General features: G+C 40.5%; 1 long non-coding RNA gene across 1 annotated transcript in view; it reads right to left on the bottom strand.

Moving 5' to 3' along the window:
* The window catches only part of LOC147340392 (uncharacterized), a 54,435-nt gene extending 34,432 nt beyond the window's left edge, over window positions 1-20,003 (bottom strand). The window contains exon 1 of the long non-coding RNA XR_015158391.1: window positions 19,503-20,003. This is a non-coding gene — a long non-coding RNA (uncharacterized LOC147340392). The remainder of the gene's footprint in view (window positions 1-19,502) is intronic.
* Between the last annotated feature and the right edge of the window lie 587 nt (window positions 20,004-20,590).

Here is a 20,590-nt window from a genome sequence, read left to right as displayed (position 1 = left end):
GTTTGGTCAAAGAAAGAGTCTTTGTCACTTCTACAATATAAGAGAACCAGATAGATGTTAGAACCAGTTCAAAGGAAAAGTCAAACCAGCACAGATTTATATGAAGCAAAAGATTGTTGAGATGAATTGCAAATGTCCCCCCAAATGGAAAAGTCACGATTTTTGCACTTTGGGGGAAGGAAGCTAGTTAGAATTACTACCCAACAGGACAGAATTTACATATCTATCAGATATCTACAGCTTGCAAAGAATTGCAAAGTAGCTCAAAGACAATGAACTGGGCTAGAATCTTGTAAGGATAACCCTGGATGGGCATGCTGTAAATGCTGCAGTTTCCCATTGAAACACAAATATTTCTCTACAAGGTTTCTGGCAAGGTGAACGGTGGGGTGAAAAGCAGAGACGGTAAGAACAGGAATGCTGAAAAGGTAAGAAGTCACAAAAGGTTAACTAAACCCTTGTGTTGGACTTGCCATGTGATCAACAGGAGACAGGATTTTTTTCCAGGTGAAAGAGAAGGTCTGATTTCAGGTTCTCTAACTCTTTGTTTAAAAGCTGAGGTATAATTGAGTTCCAATGTTATATTAGTTTTAGGTGTACAACATAGTGATTAACAATTTTTAAAGGTTATACTCTGTTTATAGTTATTGTAAAATATTGGCTGTGTTTCCTGTGTTCTACAATATATCCTTGTAGCTTATTTATCTTATACATAGTGGTTTTTAGAGTCTCTAAATCTTTAGTGCATAGAGCTCCAAAGTGTGCATATTTGATCATAATGGCTTTAGGATTCCTATCAGCTGATTCTGAAAGTGCTAGTCACTCAGTCATGTCAGACTCTTTGCGGCCCCATGGACTATAGCCCACCAGGCTCCTCTGTCCATGGAATTCTCCAGGCAAGAATACTGGAGTGGGTAGCCATTCCCTTCTCCAGGAGATCTTCCTGACCCAGGGATCGAACCCGAGTCTCGTTGCATTGCAGGCAGATTCTTTACTGTCTGAGATGATTCTAGCTGCTTCTAGTTCCTGTGACTACAATTTTTTTCACCAAGCTGGGGCTTCTCTGACGTTGTTCATTATTAGGTTTGGTGAAAATTTTTGATAGCTTTGAACTGTATGGGGGATGGAGAAAAAAAGGAGATGAGTAATTTGATATATTTAATCTTTCTGTATTAGCTTTTATTTTTAAAAGAACTCTGTATTCCTTTTCAGTTCCCCCCTCAGGACAATTTTTCCTCTGCATACTCTTTCAAACTGAGTGGCCAAAATTTCATGACCTGCCTACTGGAACTGAGGGACCAAGTTACGGAGGAGGGGCCGCCACTAGGGGGCGCGGATAATGAGACAGGAATGGGGATACAGGTTAGCAAGGTGGGAGTCAAGGGGGCACGAGGGAAGACATAAAAGGAAAGAGAGCTAGGAAAGCTCATCACGACAAATGGTTTAGCACAGCTGGAAACAGCTTGTTGTTTTATCAAACTTTTTCAGCTAAAATATTCAATATGCTAAGGGTAGCACCTCCTGATCTCCATCACAGTTAAGAATCCTCGTTACTCTTTTTATTTTTTTGGCCATACCATAAGGCTTGTGGGATCTTAGCTCCTCAACCAGGGATCAAACTCTGGCCCATAGCAATGAAAGCACTTAATCACTGGACCACCAGGGAATTCCCCCTTCCTCTTTTTATTAAGAAATATTTTTATTAAAAATAATCTTAATATTTTCTTCTACTATAGAATCCCCACAGAAACCTTAGGTTTTATAGGATTCCAGGGGATATTTATGAACACTCTTTGGGTCATTTTTAAAAACTGAGATATAACTGACATACAATAGTGTGTATGATTAGGATGTACAATGTGTTGATTTGATACATTAATATATTGTGAGTACCACCATAGCACTGGTTGATACCTCTCTCACATCACATAATTATCATTTCTTTTTTTGTGATGAGAACATTTAAGATCAGTCTCCTAGCAATTTGAAGTATATATAATGCAGTATTGTTGACTGTAATCACTATGCTGTACACTGTGAGTGGTAAGTCCCTTCAGTTGTTTCCGACTCTTTGAGACCCTATGGACTGTAGCCCTCCAGGCTCTTCTGTCCATGGGATTCTTCAGGCAAGAATACTGGAGTTGGTTGCCATACCCTCCTCTAGGGAATCTTCCTCACCCAGGGATCGAACCTGCAGCTACTGCATTGCAGATTCTTTAGTGTTGAGCCACCAAGGAAGCCCATGCTGTACATTAGGCCTCCAGAATTTATTCATCTTATAGTTGCAACTTTATACCCTTTGATCAACTTTTAATTCCTCACCCGCTGGTAACCACCATTCTACTCTCTGTTTCCACAAGTTTGGCTTTTTTAGAGTCTACATATAAATGATATCACACAGTATCTGTCCTCTGTCTGATTTACTTCATTTAGCATAGTGTCTTCAAAGTCCACCCATGTTGTCACAAATGGCATGATTTCTTTCATTCTTATGGCTGAATAATATAATATTCCATTACATTGAAGGGGAGCATAATATGCCACCTCCAAATGTGCCATGTTGTGGATTATTTTGAGCTGAAGGTAATCACGACCCAGCAGGCTCAAGAAAGTCTTCTGCCTCTCTCTTAACAGCCTAAAAGGATTTAGACAGAAGATCTGGTCTGGAAAGAGAGCTACTATCAGAGATAAGTTTTTATAGGTAAGACTTACCTACATGGCAGGGCAAACATTTGCTCTTTCTATTGTCTTGTGAATTGCCCTCTTCCCTTATGAAGCCCTTTTGAGCCACTATACCATTCCTTAGCTCAGAATGGCATATAAGCCTCATATATTTGTCTGCCTTTAGGTCTCATTTTTCACAGGGTTCCTGTGTATATGAGATTAAATTTGCTTTTTCCAAGATAATCTGTCTTGTGTCAATTTAATTATTAGACCAGCCAAAGATTCTAGAAGGGTAGAAGGAAAAAATATTTTCCATCCTGGTCCATCCTGGCAGTATATATATATATATATATATATATATATATACACACACACATATATATATGTGTGTGTGTGTATATATATATTGGAGAAGGCAATGGCACCCCACTCCAGTACTCTTGCCTGGAAAATCCCATGGGCGGAGGAGCCTGGTGGGCTATATACATATCACATCTTTATCCATTCATCTATTGATGGACACTTAGGTTGTTTCCAATATATTGGCTGTTACAATAAACATGGCACTGTAGCTATCTTTTCAATATCCTGTTTTCATTTTCTTCAGGCATATACCCAGGAGTGGGACTGCTAAGTCATAGAGTAGCTCTATTTTTAATTTTTTGAGGGACCTTCATACTATTTTCTATTGTGGAATGGTGGCTGTCCCATCAATAGTGCCTAAGAATTCCCTTTTTGCTGCCTTCTCACCAATACTGTTCTCTCTTGTCTTCTTGATGATAGCCATCCTAACAGGAATGAGGTGATATCTTATTGTGATTTTGATTTGTATTTCCCTGAAGATTAGGTGTTGAGCATCTTTTATGTGCCTATTGGCTATCTGGATGACTTCTTTGGAAAAATGTCTATTCTCTTCTGCCCATTTTTAAATTGGATTGTTTTGTTGTTTTTGGTATTGAGTTGTGTGAGTTCTTTATGTATTTTGGATATTAACCCCTTAGATACATGGCTTGCAAGTATTTTCTCCCATTCCATAATGTTCCTGGGTCAGTTTTGGTTAGATGACATTTCTCCTTTCTTTTTTGTGAGCAGAGCAGGAAAAGCAACATGCTACAATTGTCTCTGACTCCATTTGGGCCATGGTCATAGAGTGCCCTTGGAGTTCAGAAAACATGTGATAAATACTGAGGTCAGCTTCAGTTTGAGCTCAGAAGTGACAGACTTTTCCTGTGATCAAACTTTAGCAGGCTCCTCTGAGACCTCTTCTCAAGTAGGCCTTGTACCTGGGCCCTGTCTTCTGTCTGCCTAGTCCAACTGTAGCAAGAATCTTACTAAATCAGCTTAAAGAGAATCCCCTATCCTTGATATCTGATCACCTTAGCTTGCCTTCAGTAAGAATCCTGTAGAGTTGGTTTAGCAAGAATCTTTCTACTCTTGATGTCTCCTTAGTAATTTTCCATCTACTGACCCTTCATTCTGCCCATTGGCTATAAATCCCCACTTGACCTCATTGTATTCAGAGTTGAGCCCAAACTCTCTCCCCTATTGTGAAAGTCTTGATACTTGACACTTGATGGAGTCCAGAATATGCCACTGTGGCATTAAAATTATTTGGAGAAGAAGGTATTTGAGTTCCTGAAATCTCTTATCTGCCTAAAAGCAGAGTTTCTGCAAATAACTAAATTGTCATAAATCCTCTTTCTGGGAGCAACAAGGGAAGATTAACTTTTATCATCAGAGATGAGAAGCTTCTGGATCACATATAAACATATTTTGCAAAGCTACCATATCTCCCATCTGTTCTCCTAAGGGCCTATTTATCATTCAAAAAAGTTATTTGTTTTCCCTTAAGCTCTCTTCTTCCTTTCCTTTCCCCTAATAAGATGGTACAAAAACCCCAATTCTAAATGCCTCCTTGAATCACATTTTTCTGTAAATTCCTGTACATACATACATGAATAAAAATCTGTCTTTTCTCTAGCTAATCTGTTGTAGGGGAGGAAAAAAATGTTTCTTCTACTGATCCTAGGTTTATTGGCTAGAGTCCTAAAGACTGACAAAATACAGATTAACAAGAGAAAATCAAACAGGTTCATTAATGCCTGCTAGGGGATTCCTTGGTAGCTCAAATGGTAAAGAGTCTGCCTGCAATGCGGGAGACCTGGGTTCAATTCCTGGGTTGGGACGATCCCCTGGAGAAGGAAATGGCAATCCCCTCCAGTATTTTTGCCTGGAAAATCCCATGGACAGAGGAGCCTGGCTGGCTATAGTCCATGGGGTCGCAGAGTTGGACAAGGCTGAGAGACTTCACTTTCATTAATGCCTGCATTGTGCGTATACATGGGAACACTCAGTGATGAGGAGTTCAAACAGGTGTTTAGAACTTGGCTTACACAGTATCTTAACAAGAGAACAATACATTTTATTTAGTTTTTTGCCTGTACTGCATGGTTTTCAGGATCTTTGTTCCCCAACCAGGGATTGAACCTGGCCCAAGCAGTTAATGTGCCAGGGAATTCCTGAGAACAATACATTTTAGAGAAGTGACAAGACAAAAGAAAGGGACCTTGAGTTTCTAAGAGTGGCAAATTGTTAGAAGTTAAATGTATGGGGCATTAATGACTTTGTTAGTAAAATTTGTTATGTAGATCCCTCTGGGGCGACCTCTGGGATGATAAGTGTTTAGTTATCTCCAGCGATCCTTCCTAGTAGAGAGATGGGGGCATGGGTCTTCAGTTGCCTTGAGCTAAAAGAATTCTTATGCCAAAGTGGCATATTCTGGGCTTTTACATATTCTGCTACCATTTAGTGTCTTGTGTCACTTTAATTTGTAGGTTCCCAATCAAACTAAGATGATAGAAGAAAAGCTTTTCCTCCCCAATATAATTATTGCAATAGTACCTAATAAAGTCTTCCTTGCCATTTTAATAAGTGTCAGAATCATTCTTTTCCCCTTCAACAGAAGGGATTTTAAGAGTCTGCAAGTTACTTTCTGCCTTAGCCTTTTCATTTTCCTAAAAATTTCCTTTGTTATAAAGGCTTACTGTCCTATCTCTGCCACTATGCTCCTGAGGGCATTCAACAGGGTCCATTGCACTGGCTAGCTCATTTTATTGATTTAAATTTTTGTAATTTTTAAGCTATCATTTTTGGTGCCTTTGTTTACTGGGTCTTCCCAAACCTGAGATACTAGAGTATAAAAATAACACTTTTCACTCATTTTCCTTGCTTTTTTGAGTCAATAAAAATGATTCAGAACATGTTTCACCTTCCAAACAAGTCATATTTACTAAGAAATTAAGTGCAGGGTTGTTGCCATGCTGGCTTCTTGGGGATTCAATTTTATGCATTCAGTCAAGGGGGATTTTTGAGTATCTGTTTGCCAATCTTATGTTAAGCATTGGGATTACAGTTGAGAATGAGACCAACATGGTCCCTGCCCTTCACAGTGCTTACTATGAAGTCTAGTTTAGATAAATAAAAGCCTGGGCCTCTGCTCAGGCCATGTCTATGGGCAGAACCTCTGTGCTGGGATAATAAAGGCTGAATAAAGGCTCCTCCCCACCTCTCAGCCTTGCCCACCAGAGTGAGACCCAGCTTTCCCTACAGCCAGTCCCTTCCATCAGGAACCTTCCACAAGCCTCTTATCCTTATCCACCAGAGGGAAGAAACAATGAAAATCACAATCACAGAAAACTAACCAAACTGATCACGATGGTGTGATCACTCACCTAGAGCCAGACATTTTGGAGTGCAAAGTCAAGAGGGCCTTAGGAAGCATCACTATAAAAAAGCTAGTGGAGGTGACAGAATTCCAGTTGAGCTATTTGAAATCCTAAAAGGTGATGCTGTTAAAGTATATTCAGTATGCCAGCAAATTTGGAAAACTCAGCAGTGGCCACAGTGGAAAAGGTCGGTTTTCATTCCAATTCCAAAGACAGGCAATGCCAAAAATGTTCAAACTACTGCACAATTGCACTTATTTCACACACTAGCAAAGTAATGCTCAAAATTCTCCAGGCTAGGCTTCAACAGTACATGAACTGAGAACTTTCAGATACAGAAGCTGTGTTTCAAAAAGGAGGAGGATCAAATTGCCAACATCCATTGGATCATAGAAAAAGCAAGAGAATTCCAGAAAACCATCTATTTCTGCTTCTTTGACTACACTAAAGCCTTTAAGTGTGTGGATCACAGCAAACGGTGGAAAATTCTGAAAGAGATGGGAATACCAGACCACCTTATCTGCCTCTTGAGAAGTCTGTATGCAGGTCAGGAAGCAACAGTTAGAACTGGACATGGAACAACAGACTGGTTCCAAATAGGGAAAGGAGTACATCAAGGCTGTATATTGTCACCCTGCTTATTTAACTTGTATGCAGAGTACATCATGCGAAACACGGGGCTGGATGAAGCACAAGCTGGAATCAAGATTGCCGGGAGAAATATCAATAACCTCAGATATGCAGATGAAACTACCCTTATGGCAGAAAGCGAAGAAGAACTAAAGAGCCTCTTGTTGAAAGTGAAAGAGGAGAGTGAAAATGTTGGTTTAAAACTCAACATTCAGAAAACTAAGATCATGGCATCCAGTCCCATCACTTCATGGCAAATAGATGGGGAAATGATGGAAACAATGACAGACTTTATTTTTGGGGGCTCCAAAATCACTGCAGATGGTGACTGCAGCCATGAAATTAAAAGATGCTTACTCCTTGGAAGAAAAGTTATGACCAACCTAGACAGTATATTAAAAAGCAGAGACATTACTTTGCCAACAAAGGTCCATCTTAGTCAAGGCTATGGTTTTTCCAGTAGTCATGTACAGATGTGAGAGTTGGACTATAAAGAAAGCTGAGCACCAAAGAATTGATGCTTTTGAACTGTGGTATTGGAGAAGACTCTTGAGAGTCCCTTGGACTGCAAGGTGATCCAACCAGTCCATCCTAAAGGAAATCAGTCCTGAATATTCATTGGAAGGACTGATGCTGAAGCTGAAACTCCAATACTTTGGCCACCTGATGCGAAGAACTGACTCATTTGAAAAGACCCTGATGCTGGGAAGGATTGAGGGTGGGAAGAGAAGGGGACTACAGAGGATGAGATGGTTGGATGGCATCACCGACTCAATGGACATCAGTTTGAGTAAACTCTGGGAGTCGGTGATGGACAGGGAGGCCTGGCATGCTGCAGTCCATGGGGTTGAAAAGAGTTGGACATGACTGACTGTCTGAATTGAACTGAACTGAGCATAAGGATGCATGTATCTTTTTGAATTATAGTTTTGTCTGGATATATGCCCAGGAGTGGGATTGCTAGGTCTATTTTTAGTTTTCTGAAGAATCTCCATTCTGTTTTCCATGGTACTGCATCAAGTTACATTCCCATCAACAATGTAGGAGGGTTCTAAAAGACATATTTGTAATCTTATTTTAATGATGTTGCTTTCATTATTATGTCACTGTTCAATATATGAAGTTTCTTGACAAACTTTTCTTTAAAAAAATGAAAGGATATTCTAGAAGGAAGGTCATAAATAGTCTTGGAGGAAAGAAGCAGCATGATGTATATGGAGAATTACAAAGAATCTAGTACAGCCATTAAAATAAATCACAGATGGACTTCCCTGGCAGTCCAGTGGTTAAGATTCCTTGCTTCCACTGCAGGGTTCTCGTTCAGTTGCTAAGTCGTGTCCAGCTCTTTGCGACCCCATGGACTGCAGCCTGCCAGGCTTCCCTGTTCTTCACTATCTCCTTGAGTTTGCTCAAACTCATTTGCATTGAGTTGGTGATGCCATCCAACCATCTCATCCTCTGTTGCCCCCTTCTCCTACCTTCTATCTTTCCCAGCATCAGGGTCTTTTCTAATGAGTTGGCTCTTAGCATCAAGTGGCCAAAGAACTGGAGCATCAGCATCAGTTCTTCCAATGAATATTCAGGACTGATTTCCTTAAGAATTGACTAGTTTGATCTCCTTCCTGTCTAAAGACTCTCGAGAGTCTTCTCCAGCACCACAGTTGAAGGTATCACTTCTTCAGTGCTCAGCCTTCTTTATGGTCCAATTCTCACATCTACACATGACTAATGGAAAAATCACAGCTTTGACTACATGGACCTTTGTCAGCAAAGTAATGTCTCTGCATTTTAATATGCTTGGTCATATTAAAGCAAGCATCTTTTAAATTTCATGGCTGCAGTTACCATCTACAGTGATTTTGGAGCCCAAGAAAATAAAAATCTGCCATTGTTTCCACTTTCCCCCCATCTATTTGCCATGAACTGATGGAACTAGATGCCATGATCATAGTTTTTTGAATGTTGAGTTTTAAGCCAGCTTTTTCATTCCCCTTTCACTCTCATCAAGAGGCTCTTCACTTTCTGCCATTAGTGTGGTATCATCTGTTTATCTTAGTCTGAGGTTGTTGATAGTTCTCCTGGCAATCTTAATTCCAGCTTGTGATTCATCTAGCCTGGCATTTCCCATGATGTACTCTGCACAGAAGTTAAATAAGCAGAGTGACAATATACAGCCCTGTCATACTTCTTTCCCAACTTTGAACCAGTCCCTTGTTCATATCCAGTTCTAACTGTTGCTTCTTGACCTGCATACAGGTTTCTCAGGAGGCAGGTAATGTGGTCTGGTATTCCCATCTTTTGAAGAATTTTCCACAGTTTGTTGTGATCCACACAGTCAAAGGCTTTGGCATAGTCAATGAGGCAGAAGTAGATGGTTTTCAGGAATTCCCTTGCTTTCTTTATGATCCAATGGATGTTGGCAATTTGATCTCTGGTTCCTCTGCATTTTATAAACCCAGCTTCTATATCTGGAAGTTCTTGGTTCACATACTGCTGAAGCCTAGCTTGAAGGATTTTAAGCATGACCTTGCTAGCATGTGAAATGAGTGCAATTGTACAGTAGTTTGAACATTTTTGGCATTGCCTGTCTTTGGGATTGGAATGAAAACTGACCTTTTCTAGTCCTGTGGCCACTGGTGAATTTTCCAAATTTGCTGACATATTGAGTGAAGCACTTTAACAGCATCATCTTTTAGGATATGAAATAACTCAGCTGGAACTGTGTCACCTCCACTAGTTTTGTTCATGGTTATGCTTCCTAAGGCCCACTTAATTTCACACTCCAAGATGTCTGGCTCTAGGTGAGTTACTATAAAGGGTCATTAATTGACTATATTAGGTGAGTGCTTATCCGGGTCATTAAGATCTTCTTTGTACAGTTCTTCTGTGTATTCTTGCCATCTCTTCTTAATCTCTTCTGCTTCTTTTAAGTCCTTGCCATTGCTGTCCTTTATCATGCCCATCTTTGCATGAAATGTTCCCTTGGTGTCTCCAATTTTCTTGAAGAGATCTCTACTCTTTCCCCTGCTATTGTTTTCCTCTATTTCTTTGCATTGTTCATTTAAGAAGGCCTTCTTATTTCTCCTTGCTATTCTCTGGAACTCAGTTGGGTTCAGCCCCTGGTGGGGAACAAAGATCACACATGCCTCACAGTGGGGCCAGAAAAAAATTATTATCAGTCAATCACAGAGTTTTGAGTTCCTGAAGATGGTATTGAAAGGTTTTCTGTCTATACTGTGGTGGAGTGTTTTAAGGGGGCCATGCTGATTATCTTCCATGTATTACCCTCCACCTACTTTCTTCTATTTCTCTGCCTTGCTGGGTTCTCTAAAGGCTGAGCCCTCATAGACTGCATCCCCTTGACTCTCACATCCCCTAGACTCTCAGAATTTCAGTTTTATATAACTGCATAGCTAACCATCCCAAACTTAGTGACATGACATAATCACAATCATTTATCATCTTTCACAGATCTGGGAGTTGACTGGGCTTGGCTAGGCAGTTCTCAGTTGGGGATCTCTCATGTGGTTCCCGATAGACAGCTGTCTGTTTCTGGAGTCATTTTGAAGTCTTCTTCACTCACTTATCTGGTTGTTGTGCTGGGTGCCAGCTGGGACCTCTGCAGGGGAGCTTTGCCTAAAGAAAGCACACATGTGGGGCCTCTAGGTGGCTTGGGCTTTTTCAGAGCATGGCTGTGTCCCAAGAGTAAGCATCCCAAGAGAGAGCCAGGCGGAGGCTGTATTGCCTTATGGCATAGTCTTAGAAGTTATGTGGCATTATTTCCACCACATTCTGTTTATTCAGTTCAGTTCAGTCGCTCAGTCATGTCCGACTCTTTGCGACCCCATGAATCACAGCATGCCAGGCCTCCCTGTCCATCACCATCTCCCGGAGTTCACTCAAACTCACGTCCATCGAGTCGGTGATGCCATCCAGCCATATCATCCTCTGTCGTCCCCTTTTCCTCCTGCCCCCAATTCCTCCCAGCATCAGAGTCTTTTCCAATGAGTCAACTCTTCGCATGAGGTGGCCAAAGTACTGGAGTTTCAGCTTCAGTATCAGTCCTTCCAATAAACACCCAGGACTGATCTTTAGGATGGACTGGTTGGATGTCTTTGCAGTCCAAGGGACCCTCAAGAGTCTTCTCCAACACCACAGTTCAAAAGCATCAATTCTTTGGCGCTCAGCTTTCTTCACAGTCCAACTCTCACATCCATACATGACCACTGGAAAAAAGGCAAGTAAATCTTTAAGGCCAGCCTACATTTAAGTGGAGGAGAATTAGATTTCACCCTTTGATGAGAGGATTGTAAAAGAATTTTAAACAGTTTTTCAAACCACTATGTCCTTTGACTTCTGCTTGGTTTTGGACAATGTATGTATGTGTTGGTGGGGGTGGGTTGGTGGGAAGAAATGGGCACTGGCAGACCAGCGTGTGGTTTAGAGAGAGAGTTTATGTGCATTTATCTTCCCTCCCATCACAACTTGCTCCATGTCTGGCTGTGAATCCATCCGTGGTTGTGGTTCTCTACCTATAGCCACAGCTCCTATTTGCTGGCCATTCTTTGTATCACTCTAGTTCTCACTGGGTTCCAGTAATAACTCTTCCTCCCCTTGCTATTTCACATCTAGGGATGGTAATTGAGTCTTCTTATTGCTATTCCCCAGATATCTCATCACCCTTGATTGGCTCCTTTAACTCTGCAAAAATGCCTGTGAGTGGCCCATCCATTCATGTTTTTATATTTAAACACTTTGAATGAACCATCTTTTTTACTGCCATGAAGTTGACTAAATCAGGGTGAATGATCATGTTGATGTATGGCAGAAACCAGAACAATGCTATAAAGCAATTATCCTTCAATTAAAAACTATTACAATACCCCCCACTAAAAAAGGGATCCAGATTGGAAAAGAAGAAGTAAAACTGTCACTATTTGCAGATGACATGATACTGTACATAGAAAACCCTACATGTGTCACCAGAAAATTACTAGAGCTAATCAATGAATTTAGTAAAGTCATAGGATATAAAAATTAATATACAGACATCCCTTGCATCCTTATACACTAACAAAAAATCAGAAAGGGAAATTAAGGAAACAATCCCATTCACCATTGTAACAAAAAGAATCCCTATACTTTTAATCATGGTAAAATATACACAACATAAAATTTACTACCTCAACTATTTTTAAGTGTACATTTCATTTAGTACATTCACATTGTTCTGCTACAGATACCCAGGAGTTTTTCCTCCTCTCAAACTGAAACTCTGTATCCATTGAACACTAATTCCCCATTCACCTTCTCCCAGTCCCTGGCAATCCCCATTCTACTCTATCTATGAATTTGACTAAGTACCTCATATAAGTGGAATCTTACTATATTTGTCTTTTTGTGTCCTCAAGATTCATCCATGTTGTAGTATGTGTTAGAATTTCTCCTTTCTTTTCAAGGCTGAATGGTATTCCATTTTATGTATATGTCGCATTTTGTTTCTCTATTCATTCTCAATGGACACTTGGGTAGCTTCTACCTTTTGGTTGCTGTGAATAATGCTGATCTCAGTATTTTATAGGGCCTCTGTCCCAAGGTTTGTTTGTGATATATTTTTGGTCTGTCTTCAGGTATGAAGTCTCTGAAATCTTTGAGGGCCTGTATCCCAAGGTATGACTCTGTGGTATTTAAAATCTTTTTCAGGGTACAGGTTTTAAAATGCTTTGATTGTCTGTGTTCCAAGATTTGAGTCTGAGTTAAATTATGTTCCATATTCAGTGTATGTGGTCACTGACATCCTTCAGAGTCAGTATTTCACATGATTTAGGTCTGACTTATTTGGGAGGTCTGGGTTTAGGATCCAAAACCTTAGAACTTTTAGAGAATCTGTTCAAATTTGGTTTTGAGATATTTGGTATAGGAAATCAGAGTGTGAGGTCCTTGAACTCTCTGAGTACCTGTGCTCCAGAGTTTGAATGTGCACTCTCTGAAACCACTTCAGTATCTGTGTTTCAAAATATGAGTCTGAAGTATTTGGAAGTCTGTGTTCAGGGCCTCCTGAGGCTCTGCCATTGAAGGGGTCCAAGTATTTAAACATTTGTGTTCGTAGTGTGAAGTCTCTGAAAATTTGAGGGTTTGTGTCATAAGGTTTGAGTCTGAGGTGTTTGTGGGTTCCTCTTAAAGGTGTCAAAGATGGAGAAGCTCTATAGGATCAGCAAAAACAAGACCTGGACCTGACTGGCTGAGATCATCAGCTCCTTATTGCAAAATTTGGACTTAAACTGAAGAAAGTAGGGAAAACCACTAGACCATTTAGGTATGACCTAAATCAAATCCCTTATGATTATACAGTGGAAGCGACAAATAGATTCAAGGGATTAGATCTGGTAGAAGCCTGAAGAACTATGGAGAGAGGTTCATAACACCTGTATAGGAGGTGGTGACCAAAACGACTCCCAAGAAAAAGAAATTCAAGAAGGCAAAGAGGTTGTGAGGAGGCCTTACAAATAGCTGAGAAAAGAAGAAAAGTAAAAGGCAAAGGAGAAAGGGAAAGATATACCTAACTGAAAGCAGATGTCCAAAGAACAGCAAGGAAAGATAAGAAAGCCTACTTAAGTGAAAATGCAAAGAAGTAGAGGAAAACAATAGATTGGGAAAGACTAGAGATCTCTTCCAGAAAATCAGAGATACCAAGGGAACATTTCATGCAAAGATACACAGGAAAAGACAAAAATGGCAAGGACCTAATGGAAGCAGAAAAGATTAAGCAAAGGCGGCAAGAATACACAGAAAGTGAAAGTGAAAGTCGCTCAGTCCTGTCCAACTCTTTGCAACCCGATGGACTATACAGTCCATGGAATTCTCCAGGCCTGAATACTGGAGCGGGTAGCCTTTCCATTCTCCAGGGGATCTTCCCGACCCAGGGATTGAACCCAGGTCTCCCGCATTGCAGGTGGATTCTTTACCAACAAGGGAAGCCCAAGAATACTGGAATGGGTTGCCTATCCCTTCTCCAGTGGATCTTCCTGACCCAGGAATTGAACCGGGGTCTTCTGCATTGCAGGCAGATTCTTTACCAATTGAGCTATGAGGGAAGCCCAAGAATGCACAGAAGAACTGTACAAAAAAGGTGTTAATAACCCAGATAACCACGATGGTGTGGTCACTCACCTAGAGCCAGACATCCTGGAATGTGAAGTAAAGTGGGCCTTAGGAAGCATTGCTATGAACAAAGCTAGTGGAGGTGATGGAATTCCAGGTGAGCTAATTTAAAATCCTAAAAGATGGTGCTGTTAAAGTGCTGCACTCAATATGCCAGCAAATTCGGAAAACTCAGCAGTGGCCACAGGACTGGAAAAGGTCCGTTTTCATTCCAATCTCAAAGAAAGGCAATGCCAACGAATGTTCAAATTACTGTACAATTGCACACATTTCACATGCTAGCAAGATTATGCTCAAAATCCTTCAAGCTAGGCTTCAACAGTATGTGAACCAAAAACTATCTAATCATCTCACCCCCTGCCATCCCCTTCTCCTTTTGCCTTTAATCTTTCCAAGCATCAGGGTCTTTTCCAACCTTCAAATCAGGTGGCCAAAGTACTGGAGCTTCAGCTTCAGCATCAGTCCTTCCAATGAATATTTAGGACTGATTTCCTTTAGGAGTCACTGGTTTGACCTCCTTGCAATCTGAGGGACTCTGAAGAGTCTCCTACAACACCACAGTTCAAAAGGATCAATTCTTCAGTGCTCAGCTTTCTTTATGTTCCAATTCTCACATCCATATATGACTAATGGAAAAACCATAGCTTTGACTAGACAGACCTTTGTTGGTGAAGTAATGTCTCAGGTTTTTAATATGCTGTCTATGTTTGTCATATCTTTTCTTCCAAGAAGCAAGCGTCTTTTAATTTCATGACTGCAGTCACCATCTGCAGTGATTTTAGAGCCCAAGAAAATAGTCTGTCACTGTTTCCATTGTTTCCCCATCTATTTACCATGAAGTGATGGGACTGGATGCCATGATCTTCATTTTCTGAATGTTTAAGCCAGCTTTTTCATTCTCCTCTTTCACCTTCATCAAGAGGCTCTTCAGTTACTCTTCACTTTTTGCCATAAGGGTGGTGTCATCTGCATATCTGAGGTTATTGATATTCTCCTGGCAATCTTGATTCCAGCTTGTGCTTCATGCAGTCTGGCATTTCACATGATGTACTCTGCATAGAAGTTAAATAAGCAGGGTGAGAATATACAGCCTTGATGTACTCCTTTCCCAATTTAGAACCAGTCCATTGTTCCATGTCTGGTTCTAACTGTTGCTCCTTCACCTGAATACAGATTTCTAAGGAGGCAGGTAAGATGTTCTGGTATTCTCATCTCTTTAAGAATTTTGGACAGTTTGTTGTGATCAATACAGTCAAAGGCTTTAGTGTAGTCAATGAAGCAGAAATAGATGCTTTTCTGGAATTCTCTTGCTTTTTTTTCATGATCCAATTAATGTTGACAATTTGAGCTCTGGTTCCTCTGCCTTTTCTAAATCCAGCTTTGACAGCTGGAAGTTCTCGGTTCACATGCTGTCGAAGCCTCGCTTGGAGAATTTTGAGCATTAATTTGCCAGCATGTGAAATGAATGCAATTGTTTGATCGTTTGAACATTCTTTGGCATTGCCTTTTTTGGGGGATTGGAATGAAAACTGACCTTTTCTAGTCCTGGCCACTGCTGAGTTTTCCAAATTTGCTGGCGTACTGACTGCAGCACTTTAACAGCATCATCTTTTAGGATTTAAAACATCTCAGCTGGAATTCCATCACCTTCACTAGCTTTGTTCATAGTGATGCTTCCTAAGGCCCACTTGACTTCACACTCCAGGATGTCTGGCTCTAGGTGAGTGATCACACCATTGTGGTTATCTGGGTCATTAAGACCTTTTTTCTATAGTTCTGTGTATTCTTGCCACCTCTTATTAATATCTTCTGCTTCTGTCCTTCATTTTGCCCATCTTTGCATGAAATATTCCCTTGAAGAGATTTTCTTGAAGAGATCTCTAGTCTTTCCCATTTTATTGTTTTCCTCTATTTGTTTGCATTGATCACTTAGGAAGGCTTTCTTATATCTTCTTGCTATTCTTTAGAACTTTGCATTCAGATGGGTATATCTTTCCTTTTCTCCTTTGCCTTTCATTTCTCTTCTTTTCTCAGCTATTTGCCTCCTCAGACAACACTTTTCCCTTTTTGCATTTCTTCTTCTTGGGGATGGTTTTAATCACCACCTCCTGTACAATGTTACTAATCTCTGTCCATAGTTCTTCAGGCACCCTATCTATCAGATCTAATCCCATGAATCTACTTGTCACTTCTACTGTATAATCGTAAGGGATTTGATTTAGTTTATACCTGAATGGTCTAGTGGTTTTCCCTACTTTCTTCAATTTAAGTCTGAATTTGGCAATAAGAAGTTCATGATCTGAGCCATAGTCAGCTCCTGGTCTTGTTTTTGCTGACTGTACAGAGCTTCTCCATCTTTGGCTGCAAAGAATATAAATCTGATTTCAGCATTGACCGTCTAGTGATGTCCATGTGTAGAGTCGTCGTTTGTGTTGTTGCAAGAGGATGTTTGTGTTGGAAGAGGAAAGGTATGTGTGGTGGGGTCTGGCTGTCTGCTGCTCAAAAGCCAATAAGCAGGCCAGGTTGGTGGAAGGGAAAGTTTGCTTTGTTTCAGATGCTGGCAACTGAGGGGAGAGGGTGGTGGACATCTGTCCAAAGGCTGACTTACCCCGTCCCCCAACAAGCAGTGGATGAGAGCATTTACAGACAGAGCGGGGGAGGAGGTTACATGCAGAAATAGCACAGTCATCTCTAAGGGTCATCTTTAATTGGTCATCAGTGGTCTGACTAGCATCATCTTGGTTGTTTTAGGTACAACTAATCTTTAGTTCTGGGGTGCACTTGTTCTCATTTCTTTGAGGTCAGTTCTTGGAATTGTGGCAGCTCATGTCCTGGTTATCATATAGTTAACTTTTCCAACTGGGGTTTTAGTATCTGTAAGACAGTGCACAGGATATGGCTCAGAATACTATCTATAGCCCTTGAGAAAGAACTAAAGGTCCTTGACTATGTTTAATGACTACATTATTATTATTTAGTCTCTTTTGACTGTTTTCCTTTGTTTCAGCTTTTCTCACTTCTCTGATTAAACTTCTTTGAAGCTTTCCACAGGCAAAAGGCAGGCAGAGGACATGGTGGGGGGGCAAGGACTCTATGGTCCTGCTCCGTTTCAATCCCCCTTTTTCTTTTATATTCCTCAATCTTGAGGAGGGATAGGTACAGAACAAGAAAGGCAATAAGCTTTCATAGTACCTGGACAAACATTTGAAAATTGCTAGACATATTACAGTGAGTGTAATAATCAAAATCCACCTTTGTGCTATTTTTTATCTTAATGATTCAAGCAGATGTACAATGTATGTTTAATAGGTGACAAACAGGCTGTTTGGGTTAGCCTAAAATTCAAATTAAATCATGTATTGGCCAGAATGGACTTTCCCATACCTCAAAATATGAATATTTTTTCCATCATTTTCTCCTTTTAAGTTGCAGCTCTTTCCATAGAGAGCATTGATCCAACATTGCTAAAGTCGTTTATTTGCCTGCTCTGGGTCCATCCATGTCCCTCGGTGCTAGGCCTCCTTTTTAGTTATATATTTGCCTAGTTGTCCATGTTGGGGAAAAACTAACCAGATATCATAAACAGGCTCAGAGGTGCCTTAATAGGGGAATGCTTTATAGGCCATACATTTTATCTTTCATACCCAATTGTCACACAGACGTTGTTCATGTGCTTTAAGTAGTACACGTAAAGCCAGCAGTGTTGCACATCAAGAGCAGTTATACTCTGTGACGACTTTACTGGACAATTTTTCAACTCTGAACATTGGGGTCAAAGTATGATTAGAAACAAAACAATTACTTTCCATTAGAAGTCTCTGTTGCCAAATCAGATCAATATTCCAGGAGAACTTTTCTTTCTTAGCAGAAAAACCAACTTCAGTCTTGCATTAGTTTACTGTTAATAAAATTCGTATACCTAATTACATTTAGTCTAATCTTATTCCTGGCAATGTACACAATTCTTTTTTTTCAAAATTCCTTTTTCACAAACCTTTTGTCACTTTCTAGATCCAAACAAATTTATCCTGTGTTTCTTTATCCAGAAACAAAAAACTATAGGACAAAATTATTATCATCATTTTTCCTCAACAAAAATATCTCCATTCTTTATACCTTCTCTTTGTCGACAACATATACCCTACTTGCTTTACATACCAAAATGTTTTGCTTATCATTTTTACATATCACAATTTTTAACCCCTCAAAGTTTTAACAAAAACAAGTGATTGAAATGTTACACCAACATTTCGTGATTGGCAAACTTAAGAACATATTTCATAACCTCAGAAAATAGACTTTTTTACATAGTGTAATTTTTCTTCAGTGGTACAACACATATGTTTAATAAACCCAAACATCTTTAGTTTCCCTCTTGGTCTTGCAAGAATACAAAAGTAGGTTATCAGTTTATGGATTATAGCCAGAATAGCCTAATTATACATTCAATTTTAAAGCCTTTTTTCTTTTGCCTCGTTAACCTAAAGCTGAAGATCTAGGCAAAGTGGACTGTGTTTGTATTTTAATGACATGATAAGCAGCAACCTCAAGCTTTTTCCCAGGCATATTTTTGTTTTCTCAGGGTCTGAAAAAAGTGTTTTATCAAGCTAGCTTTCCCTAACTGCATATGCAAAAAGAAACAGTTTTTTTGAATTTGATGTGTTTAATCTTAACCAGTCTTCTCTGAAGTCTGAAGAATACTGTAGCCATACATTGTCTCCCCCCAAAAATCATCCTTCTTTTTTAGTCATAAATTCACAGCTAAAATTTTTCTTAATGAATTGAACCTAAATTTCCCATTTTACATAAGGCAACAAGAATACCAATCATGCATATGGAATACACGCTTACACACCAAACGACAGATCTGTCATAAACCCTCTCCCAGGGTGACCGGTACAGTCCCAAACAAATACTTCCCCAGCACAAACAGTCCTCAGTGGTAGTTAGATGTCAGAACCAGCTGGCAAAATACCCAAATGACACTCGGTGCTCACAAATGGTCCTCAACGGTAGTCAGGTGTCAGAACCAATTGGCAAGAATACCCAAATAGCACATCATGCTCACAAACAGTCCCCAATGGCAGACAGACATCAGAACCAATTGGTAAAAATGCACATATAGCAGTCAGTGCTCATGAACGATCGTCAACATCAGACGCATGTCAGAACCAACTGGCAAAATGCCCAAATAGCACTAGCGCTCACAAACAGCCTAAATAGCAGTCCTCAACAGCAGTCAGAACCAATTGGCAAGAATGCCCAAATAGCACTAGCACTCACAAATGGAAAGGTTGACCCTGTGCACACCGGTGGACTTACCCAGCCTTGGAGCTTGTCGGCTAGTGCCAAATGCAAGTTTCCATTCCACCAAGAAAAAGCACAAGTTGGCAGCCAATGCCGAGCAGGGGAGAAACAGGGAGGATCCTCAAAACAAATGGTTTTGGCAGCTGCTAAGAACGTCCCCCAAATCCCCTACCCGGGGCTAGCTAGCCACGAGCAGCAGGCTAATACATTGTCATGGCCATAGCTCTCCCCTGGAAGACCCAGGAGAGCCAGATGCCATGAAAGTTCAGGAGCCAGCAGTAGCCAGTCATAGCCAGCCCCACTTTAGGTGCCAAAATCTGTTACCGAAAGGTATGCGTGGGGGTGGGGGGTCCAGCTGCTCGCTGCTCAGAAACCAATAAGCAGGCCAGGTTGGTGGAAGGAAGGTTTGCTTTATTTCAGGTGCTGGCAACTGTGGGAGAGGGTGGCAGACATCTGTCCAAAGGCTGACTTGCCCCACTTCCTCCCAACAAGCAGGGGATGAGACCACTTACAGACAGAGTGGCAGGGGGAGGTTACATGCAGAAACAGCATAGTCATCTCTAATAGTCATCTTCAATTGGTCATCAGTGGTCTGACTAGCATCATCTTGGTTGTTTTAGGTACAATTAATCTTTAGTTCTGGGGTGCACTTGTTCTCATTTCTTTGAGGTCAATTCTTGGAATTTTGGCAGTTCATGTCCTGGTTATTATGTAGTTAACTTTTCCAACTGGGGTTTTAGTATCTGTAAGACAGTGCACAGGATATGGCTCAGAATACTATCTATAGCCCTTGAGAAAGAACTAAAGGTCCTTGACTATGTTTAATGACTACATTATTATTTAGTCTCCTTTGACTGTTTTCCTCTGTTTCAGCATTTCTCACTTCTCTGATTAAACTTATTCCTTGACCGAAGTTTTCCACAGGCAAAAGGCAGGCAGAGGACATGGTGGGGCGGGGTGGAGGGGCAAGGACCATAGAGTCCTGCTCCATTTCATCTGCTATGACCAGTATGTTCACTTGGCAAAACTCTGTTAGCCTTTGCCCTGCTTCATTTTGTACTCCAAGGCCAAACTTGCCTATTACTCCAGGTATCTCTTGACTT

This window comes from Bos grunniens, chromosome X (assembly GCF_055505025.1).
Source record: "Bos grunniens cultivar Pamir isolate PY7600 chromosome X, Bosgru_T2T1.0, whole genome shotgun sequence".
Taxonomy (NCBI): Eukaryota; Metazoa; Chordata; class Mammalia; order Artiodactyla; family Bovidae; genus Bos; species Bos grunniens.
The sequence above is the reverse complement of the archived record's forward strand: the minus strand, read 5'-3'. Positions and strand labels throughout refer to the sequence as shown.